The following is an 8659-nucleotide window of genomic DNA, read 5'->3' as shown; positions in this document are numbered from 1 at the left end:
TACTCCTGGTAGATGTCATAGCCCTTCTTCCCCTGACATAACCGTGTATCTTATTTTCTGTAGTCATTTCAAAACTAGATTTACATACTTTAATGTATACTAAAGATATATTTTTAGTCTTGATTTTTGAAGACTGTATGTTATAAATAGAATTATATTATATTGTTTGTGACTTGCTTTGTTTGTTCAATATTCTGTTTTTCAGTTTCACCCATTCTGTGTGTATATATATTTCATTTGTTGACTTTCACTGCTATATAATATTATATTGTGCATATACAAATTACTTATTTTTCATTCAGTTGCTGATTGAAATTGTTTTGTATTGTTTTGTGTTATTAGTTGCTGTTATGATGGTATTATAAACGTACCTAGCTTCATAAGGATCTACTGGTGCATATTTTTAACTGTACCTTTAGAGCATATTTATAAGAGAAGGCTGCTTTTTTCTCACAGATTCAAAGGAGTTATGTATTTTGGTATAAATCCTTCATAAACTGCATATGTTGCACATATCTTCTCCCAATTTGTTAATTATACTTTCACTTTCTTTATGATGTCTTCTGAATAAGAGAAATTCTTAATTTCAATGTATTCAAATGTATCAGTCTTTTCACTTGTGGTAAATGCCATCTGGTCTTAAGAAACACATCCTTAATCCAAGGTTATAAATATATACATCATGTTTACTTTTGATTTTGAAGTTATTTTTTAAAATTTGAGTTCTTAATCCATTTGGAATTGATTTTCTTGTAAGTTGTCAGATAAGAATCCATTGTAATATATTTTTTATATTTAAATAATATTTTTTTCAGGACCATTCGTTGATTAGGTTGTTTCCCCCATTGATTCTTGGTGCCATTCTGTCAGAGTGCAGGTTCCTGTACCTGTGTAAATTCATTCTGTGCTCTCTGCTTTTCCACGGGTCCCTTTGTCTATTCTTCTGCCCCAAACTCGCATGTTAATTACTATACCTTCCTAAAACTTCTTAATAATTAGAAATATAAAGACTCCACAGTATTTTTCTTCAAGAGCGTCTTGGCTGTTTCCTCTTGAACTTTTTGTTCTTCTGTCAACTTATTTTCAAAACTCTGATGGAATTTTTTTGCAATTGAATTAAATATATGGATCAATTTGGAGGATTTACTTATACAATATGAAGTTACTTGATGTATATTTTGTGAAAATATATTAGGTATTTTAATGCTCTACATAATGAATTTTTATATAAAGATATTAAAATCTTTTGTTACATTTTATTGCAGATATTATTTATTGCTAGTAAAAATGGTATCAGTTAAATTATATATCCCCTCTTTACAAAATTACCATTAATATTTGAACACCCTACAATGTTTCTATACTACTTGTTACAGCTAAGTATTTATATTGAACAAATAAATTCTTACTAGATTTTTGAATATTTTATGAGTATTTTATCTAACAGTTTTTTGATGGATTCTATATATAAGATCATTTCATCTGTAAACAGATACTATATTACTTCTTTTATTCCAATTTAGATGCTTTTTATTTCTTCTTCTTGTCTAATTGCTCTGGCTAGGACTTCCTAAGTGCCTAGGATAAGAGTGGGCACCCTTATCTTATTCCTTACCTTAAAGGGAAAGTTTTCAACCTTTTACCACTGAGCATATCTTTAGCTATGAGTTTCTCATATATGGCCTTTATTGTGTTGAGCTATGTTCCTTCTATCCCCAATTTATTAAGAGTTTTGATCATGAAAGAATGTTGAATTTTGTTAAATACTTTTTCTGCATCTATGGAGAAGATCATATAATTATTTTTCATTTTATTAATGTGGTGTATCACATTTATTGATTTGCATATGTTGAACGATTCTTGTATCCCAAGGATAAATCTTGCTAAATTGTGGTGTATGATTTTTTTAATGTTCAGTTGAATTTGCTTTGCTAATATTTTGTTCAAAATTTTTGTATCTATATTCATCAGGGATATTGACCTGTAGTTTTCTTTTCTTGTACTGTCCTTACCTGGCTTTGGTATCAAGGTAATGCTGGCCTCATAAAATGAGTTTGGTTGTGTTTCTTCCTCTTCAGTATTTTGGAAAAATTTGAGAAGGGTTGGCATTCATTCTTTAAATATTTGGTAGAATCACCAGGGAGACCATTTGGTCCTGGGAGATTTTTGATTACTGCTTCAATTTCCTTATTTGCTATTGGTCTGTTCAGATTTTATACTTCTTTGTGATTATCTCAGTAAGTTGTTTGTTTCTAGAAATTTATCCACTTTTTCTAGGTTATCCAATTTTTGCTGCATAATTATTCATAGTAGCCTCTTACGATGCTCTATATTTCTCTGGTGTCAGATGTATGTCTCATTTATTTATAATTTTATTTACTTTAGTTCTCTCTCTTCTTCTTCTTAGCAAGTCTAGCTAAAGGTTTATCAATTTGGTTTATCTTTTTAAAAACCAACTGAGTTTCAATGCTTTCTTAAATGTCATTCTAGTCTCTTATTTATTTATCCTCTACTCTTCATTGTTTCTTTCCTTCTGCTAACTTTGGGCTTAGTTCGTTCTTCTATTATAATTACTTGAGGTGTATAGTAAGGTTGTTTATTTGAGATCTTTCTTTTTTCTTAATGCAGGCATTTATCACTATAAACTTCCCTCCCTTAGAACTGCTTTTGCCTCATCCCATAAGTTTTGATATGTTGTGTTTTCTTTTTCATTTATCTCAAGATACTTTCTAAGTTCCCTTTTGATTTCTTCTTTTGCCACTGGTTATTCAGGAATGTGTTGTTTGCTTTCTATGTATTTATGAATTTTTCAGGTTTTTTTCCTGTTATTGATTTCTAGTTTCATACCATTGTGGACAGAAAAAGATACTAGATATGATTTCAGCCTTCTTAAATTGGCGAAGGCTTGCTTTGTGACCCAATGTATGATATATCTTAGAGAATGTTCCATGTGCTGTTGAGAGGAATTCATATTCTGGTGTTGTTGGATGGCATGCTCTAGATGTGTCTGTTAGTTACATTTGCTCTATAGTGTTATTCAGATATGCTGTTTTCTTACTAATTTTCTTTCTGGATGAGCTGTCCAGTGTTGAAAGTGGGGTATTGAAGTGCCTTGTTATTACTGTATTGCTATCTATTTCTCTCTTCAGTTTTCTTAATATTTGTTTTAAATATTTGTGTGTTCCAATGACAGGTGCATTTATATTTATCATTGTTATATCCTACTGATGAATTGACCAATTTAGCATTGTATAATAACCTTCTTTGTCTCTTGTGACTGAATTTGACTGAAAATCTATTTCATCTGATATGAGTATAGCCACTCCTGCTCTCTTTTGATTACCATTTTCATGGAATGTATTTTTCCACTGTTCACTTTCAGGCTATGGGTGTTCCTTAAAGCTAAATTGAGTCTCTTGTATGAAACATATTTTTGGCTCTTGTTTCTTTATCCATTCAGCCACTTTTTGAATTTTGATTGGAGAATTTTGTTTTCTTAAATTTAAGCTAATTACTCATAGTTAAAGACGTACTCTTACCATTTCCTTAGTTGCTTTCTGACTAATTTTTTAGTTTCCTTATTTTTTTTTTTCTCATGCTGTCTTCCTTTGTGATTTATTTTTTGTAGCGATGTGCTTTAATCCCTTATTATTTATCATTTGTGTAACTACTATAGATTTTTTCTTTGTGGTTACCATGAGGCTTACATAAAACATCTTATAGATATAACAGTCAAGTTTAAGCTGATAACAACTAATCTTCAACTGTGTACAAAAGCTATACACTTTTACTTTCCCTCCCCTTACATTTTATGCTATTGATGCCACACTTTGCATCTTTTTATATTGTACATCTATTAACAAATTATTGTAGCTGTAGTTATTTTTAATATTGTTTTTTAACTTTTATACTAGAGATAAAAGTGATTTACATACCACCATTATACTAACAACAAAATATCTGCAGGACAGTTTAAGAAAATAATCTCATTTATAATAGCATCAAAACAATAAAATACTTAGAAATAAATTTAACCAAGGGATTTAAAGATCTATACACTGAAAACAAAAAATTGGTGAAAGAAATTGAAGAAGATGCAAATAAGTGGAAATATATTCCATGTTTTTGAAGTGGAAGAATTAATATTGTTAAAATGTTCATACTACACAAAGCCATCTATAGATTCAATGCAATCTCTGTCAAATTTCCAATGGCATTTTTCACAGAAATGGAAAAAACAGTCCTGAAATTCATATAGAACACAAAAGTCTCCGAATAGCCAAAGTAATCTTGAGAAAGAAGAACAAAACTGGAGGCTTTTCCTGATTTCAGACTATATTACAAACATATAGTAGAACTACATCAAACTAAAAGTCTTCTTCAACAGATTCAAGAGGCAACCTACAGAATGAGAGAAAATACTTGCAAGCCATATATTAGATAAGAGGTTAATATCTAAAATATACAAGGAACTCATACAACTCAATAGCAAAAATATCAATAGCAAAATAGTCCAGTGAAAAACTTGACCGAGGAACTGAGTAGACATTTTTTTTCCAGAGAAGATATACAAACAGGCAATATGTACATGTAAAGGTGCACAGTATCACGAGTCATCAGGGCAATGCAAATCAAAATGGAAATTGGTACATTCACTATGGAAAACAGTATGGAGGTCCTTCAAGAAATTAAAAAATAGGACTACCATATGATCTAGCAATCTCACTTCTGGGTTTGTATCCAAGAAAAATAAAATCACTATCTTGAAGAGATATTAGCACCTCCATGTTCATTGCAGCATTATTCACAACAGCCAAGGTATGGAAACAACCTATGTCCATTTATAAATGAATGGATAAAGAAAAAAAAATATATATATATATATACACACACATATATATATAGAGAGAGATAATGAAATATTTTTCAGCCATGAAAAAGAAGGAAACCTGCTTTTTGTGACAACATGGGTAAACCATGAGGGCATTATACTAAAAGTGAAATAAGTGAGGCAGAGAAAGACCAATACTGTTTGATCTCATTTATAGGTGGAATCTAAAAAAAGTGTCAAACTCATATAAACAGAGAGTGAAATGGTAGTTACCACTGGCTGAAGAGTAGGAGAAATGGAGAGATGTTGGTTAAAGGGTACAAACTTCCAGTTACAGATGGATAAGTCTGGGGATTCAATGTACAGTGTGGTGACTATAGTTAACAATACTGTACTCTATACTTGACACTTGCTAAGAGAACAAGTCTTAAATGTTCTCACCACACAAACACAAAAAAATTATAATTATGTGAGGGGATGGATGTGTTAACTCCTTATTGTAATTACTTTACAATACATAGGCATATTAAATCATCATGTTGTACACCTTAAGTTTACACAATGATATATGTCAATTTTATCTCAATTAAGCTGGGGGGAAAAAAAGAAAAAGTAGTACATTTTTACCAGATGCACGTACAAGAATGTTCATTGAAGGATTATTCACAGTAAACACAAGCAAGTAACAACACAAAAATTTTGTCTTTTACCAATAACGGAATGCATAAGTTGAAGTCTGTTCATACAATGGAATATCATACAACAGTGAGAATTAATGAACTATATCTACATGAAGGACACTGATGAATCTCACAAACCTAAGATAAGCTACATCATTTAGAAATGATCCCAAAGCTCCAACATTACTGGAATTTAGTTGCATGACAGCAGCTAACAACATTGGGAAGCTAAAAGTAAAATCTGTGTCCAGGTAAACCTTTGGGGGTTCCTGCTTCCCTTATTAAACGAAGATAGAATTAGAGGTATTGGAGAAATATTGTTGATATCTGTCATAGATACTGCTATTAAAAAGGTAGTGATTTACAAAAGCATATAATATTATGAAATAACATTAGCTCTTTTACCAAAAACATAAAAATACATTGCCAACAACTATAGGGAGATAGATATCTGATATACCATGTGTTTCTACCATCTCAAGTTACTTTTTTTAAATGTACATAATACATTTCAGGCTTTCTTTTAGAAGCCTTGCATTTCACAATTTCTCTGAAATCTTTTCTCCTTGTCCTATTTTCCCATCATTCTTGTCAAAATTTGTTTAATGCACTGGTTAACTAGAAAGGTTCACATAAATTCATTTATACTCAAGCTTAAATAAGAAAATATTTGAGAGTTAATATTTGCATTTTAATAGAAATTCCATCCCTTAATAAAACAATGAAACTACAATGGGGAAAAGTTTGGAATCAGAAGAAAAGAAACAAATTTGAGCATAGAGTTGAGACATTCTCAGAGTCTCTCATGTTTTCTAATATAGAAGGTTGACCTTAAGGTTCTGTATATAATGCTTTCTCCATTTATTTCAGACAAAAGAAGTTTTTTCAAAGTTGAAAAACCAAATGTACACACTGCCTAAAATCTCAGTGTTGATAAGCCCTGTACTTAGAGGTAATTTCCTTCTAGCTAATCAGAGTAAAGTTTATTATACCAAAGAAATAATTTAATAGTATCTTAAAGAATGTGGTCAAGTTAATGCAGTTTGATTTTGCTTAATTTAAAGTCAATGTAGAATTTGGGCACAGATAAATTTATATTATGCCATCTTTCATAAACAATATTATAAATTTGGATCAAAATTGCAATATTTTAAGTTCATTAAACACAAAGAGTTTATCCACCTCTATAAACTTTGTCATATTGAAACTCATGGTCAGCTAAATGACCATGGAATGGAATTAAAGACATCTTGTCAAATTCATTTTCCATCACTAATGATGTAAAGCAAAAATATGTCATGGCACTTGCTTTATTCAATCTACTTTGCATAGCAATGATGAATTATGTAACTGATAATGTGACACTAAACACAAAGTGGTATTTGTAATCATGTAGGATGTTCATTTACCTTCATCAGCTAACAATGTCCCAATATTTAAGGCAGCATTTCATGCTCTAATATTATCTGACAGCTGTAACTGTCTATATGGAATTAAATTATTTTAAAAAACAAACTTAATTTTATAAGCAGTAATGTTGTGCTTTCCACTGAAAATTAGTTTTCCATCATATTAAAGAAGTTCAACAGACAAGTTGATAAGATATGTTACTTCAAATCTCCATCCTTCCCTCTCTGGATCAGGCACATATGCTTGTTAGCTAATTGGCTAAGAAAAAAAAAAAAAACAAAGCAAGAAAAGAAAAAGAAAAAAGACAAAAGTGTCCAAAACTTGAAATTCAGATTGAAACAACTCTTCTTCATAGAGAAACACATGGTTAATTTCCCTCAAGCCATCCCTATACCACCCCTCGGAGTTGGGAAAATTTGCAAAATATTCAAAGTCATATAGTTTGATTGAAAGTACCTGAATTTGAACCCAAGATTTGTAGGTCCAAATTTTATATTATTTTAAAAAATATTGTCCTATATTATGATAGTTATCAAAACAAACATCATAAATCTATTCAACCCATAATATGTGTGATATGTTTTGTAAATATCAAAAAGAAGCTTGGTCTAGTGGAGAAAATACTGTCTTTGCCATCTGACGACTACTAACTACTTTCCCATGCCTCACATTAACCTGTGATATTGAAAGAAATAATAATTTAAATTTAGACATTCAAATTTTTCATTTGCAATTAGAACATAATAATTAATACATCAGAGCATTGTGCAGATTAAGCATATGTACACTTACCATTTCAGCATCACAAAAAGCCTCTGATGAATTTCTAAGTGCCTAGCACAGAGACTGGCATTGTAAAAATAAAGGTTGGTTGTTTTAAATCTTCTAAGTAAGGCTTGAATGAGGTAAATCTTGCCTTGTTGGCAAGAATGAAAGGGAATGCTTCCCATAAAGGTAGGGAAAACAGCACTTTATCAACACAGAAGTGATAAAATAAAATTGGGTCCTATATTGCAGGCAATGGAAAGTCACATACCATCTCAGCAATCAAAAATAACAATGTTCTTCCCTAGTGGGTGAGAAATGAGGATCAGTACTTTTGCAACAAGACATTCTCCCTAGTAAGGTATGCATACATAGCTCAGATCATAAATCAGGTTTACTGGGTGTTGTGTCTACATGTATGAAGCACATACATGTAGACACAATTTCTATTGAAGAAAATCATGAAGAAATTGAAGAAAATCATGACTGTTAACACTGGTAATTTTATAGGTGATTGATAATTGTAAAATTAATTTTTGTAAGTTTATACTGACACCTGGTGTTTTATGGATGATTTTTGTATGTCATCAAGTATAATACTTTCGTAATATTATTGCAGAGATATTTATATCACAGTAGTATAGAACTCTAGATTTTATAATCAAAAATAAAGGCAAGAAAAATTGATTGCTTCTCAACCTTCAGTTCTTGATAGTGGCTAATCTATTCATAGACTTGCCTAAAAAATACCCCATCACCACAACTCTCCATGTGTTTTAACTCTTATGCTTTGAATTTAACTTTACCTAAATTATCGATTGCTCACAGTTCTCTGCGTAAGAATTTGGAACTGGAGCTTTCTGCCATATCTATTGCTCTCTGTGAAAAAACAAAATTTCATGCAGTTGCGCAAGGACATACATCATCTGTTTTAATTCTTTTTAGTAAAATTCTTCATTATTCCTTAGTCATA

This window comes from Balaenoptera ricei, chromosome 14, assembly GCF_028023285.1.
Source record: "Balaenoptera ricei isolate mBalRic1 chromosome 14, mBalRic1.hap2, whole genome shotgun sequence".
Lineage (NCBI taxonomy): Eukaryota > Metazoa > Chordata > Mammalia > Artiodactyla > Balaenopteridae > Balaenoptera > Balaenoptera ricei.
This window is presented reverse-complemented; position numbering follows the sequence as displayed.